This window comes from Pinus tabuliformis, chromosome 8, assembly GCF_031772625.1.
Source record: "Pinus tabuliformis cultivar Carrire ecotype Pingquan chromosome 8, CPIR1, whole genome shotgun sequence".
Classification (NCBI taxonomy): domain Eukaryota; kingdom Viridiplantae; phylum Streptophyta; class Pinopsida; order Pinales; family Pinaceae; genus Pinus; species Pinus tabuliformis.
In genome coordinates this window covers 1,633,172,514-1,633,174,964 of record NC_142294.1, presented here as the reverse complement: position 1 = coordinate 1,633,174,964, position 2,451 = coordinate 1,633,172,514, and positions in this window count along the sequence as shown.

The window sequence follows — 2,451 nt, the reverse complement described above, 5'->3', positions numbered from 1 at the left end:
GCAGAAAGGGCACATCAAGCCAAGCTCGTCACCCTGTGGGAGCCCGATTGTATTGGTATAGAAGAAGAATGGGACCTGGAGACTCTGTATTGACTATCGGGTGCTCAACAAGATCACTGTCCGGAATAGGTACCCAATCCCGCGGATTGATGACCTTTTGGACTAGCTCAAGGGGGCCAAATATTTCAGCAAGATTGACTTGAAGTCAGGTTATCACCATGTGCCTATCGAACCCTCCGATGTGTGGAAGACTGCCTTCAAATCCAAGGAGGCCCTTTTTGAATGGTTGGTCATGCCGTTCAGATTGACGAACGCCCCTACAACCTTCATGAGACTAATGGATGAAATCTTGCGGCCCTTCACCAATGCATTCATGGTGGTGTATCTAGATGACATCTTGATCTTCAGCCAGAGTTGGGAAGAACACCTCCACCATATTCGACAGGTCCTTCAAAACCTTTGACAACACAAGTTGTGTGCTAACTTTGAGAAATGCACCTTTGGCCTGATCCAGGTTCAATATCTGGGGTACATCATTGATGAGGAGGGTGTACATGTGAACCCATCCAAGCTACAAGTCATTCAAGATTGGCCAGCCCCAACCACTCTAACAGAGCTCTGCAGCTTTTTGGGTCTTGCCAATTTCTACCGCAAGTTCGTGTTGGGGTTCTCTCATATCGCTTGGCCTTTAAGTCAAGTCACCAAGGGCAGAGCGAAAGAAAAGTTCTTTTGGTCGCAAACCCAACAGCGATCATTCTCCGAGTTGAAGAATAACCTCTGTTCCGCACCAGTGCTCACATTGCCAGACTTGCAACATTTATTTGAGATTGAGACAGATGCCTCCGACTATGCTATTGGGGCAGTTCTTACTCAACATGGGCATCCAGTGGCTTACCACAGTGAGACACTTTCAGACAGTCTGAAAGTACCCCACTTACAACAAAGAAATGTATTCCATTGTGTAGGCATGTCGTCGATGGAAGCATTACATTCTGGGGAAGGAAATGGTCATCCACATAGACTAGCGGCCTCTACAGTTCATACAAACACAAGGGAAGTTGTAGAATGATCGCCATCAGAAATGGTCCACCTCTCTGCAACAGTTCCATTTGAACATTAAGTATAAGAAGGGCAACACCAATAATGTCGTTGATTGCCTTAGCAGACCACCGGTCATGGCGTTGATCACTATGCTCGACTCCTGTGGGCACGAGAAGTCGGGGTGGCCGCATGTTTACAAGAGCGATCCAGAATTCGGCAGCATATACCAGACACTCTTGGAAGGGAAGAAAGTTCCAAATTTTCACCTTCAGGATGCACTGTTATGCCACTTGGGACACATATGTGTTCCTTCAAGTGAGCGTGCCAAGATGATTTGGGAGGCGCACTATAGTCGGGTCACTGGACATTTCAAAGTAGAGAAAACAATGGCGGTATTGCAAAAGTATTTTTATTGGCCGAAGCTTCATCAAGATGTTGGGAAGTACATTAGATCCTACACCACTTGCGCCATTTCCAAACCAACCATCAAGAAGTAAGGCCTACATACTCCTCTACCTACTCCTAGCCAGCCTTGGGAATCTGTCTCCATGGATTATATGTCGGGCCTTCCTTCTACTAAGCATGGCAACGATTGTGTTTTCATGGTCGTCGATAGATTCTCTAAGATGGCCATCATGGTGGCCTGCAAGAAGAGTATCTCAGCAGAAGCCACTGCTAAGCTCTTCTTTGAACGAGTGTGGGTACACTTTGGGATCCCATAGTCCATTATCTCAGATCGAGACAACAGATTCCTAAGTGCATTTTGGTCAAGTCTCTGGTCGATGTTGGATACAAAACTCACTAAGTCCACGGCTTTCCATCCCCAAACTGATGGCCAAACAGAGGTTGCCAACAAAATGATCATACACGTTCTGCGAATTTACAACTCGAAGCATCCACACACATGAGATGAAAGTATCCCCTATGTCCAACACAGCTACAATAGAGCTCTCCAAAGCTAAACATGCCAAAACCCCTTTCAGGTAGGCCTGGGATTTTAGCCATTATGCCCCATTGATGTGGCCATACCATTTATAGCCACTCAGGTAGATTTGGCTCACGTACAGTCCAAAGCTGAAAGGGCTAACAACTTCATTTAGCGCATTTAACACATCTGCCAACAGGTCCATGATATATTGGACATGTCCAATGCTAAGTATAAGTAGCGCCATGATCAACATTGACTGCTGCACAAGTTCCAGCTGGGCGACAAAGTTTGGCTTCATTTGCAGAAAGAGCACCTTGCTAGGCCCCACCGCAAACTTTGTCCGCTCCGATATGGGCCATACGCCATCACTAAGGTCGTCGGTGACAATGCCTTCGAGCTCAACATCCCATCATTACTTGGTCTGCACCTAGTGTTCAATGTAGATCGCCTTCGGCCATACTTCCCACCATTATTGGACATAT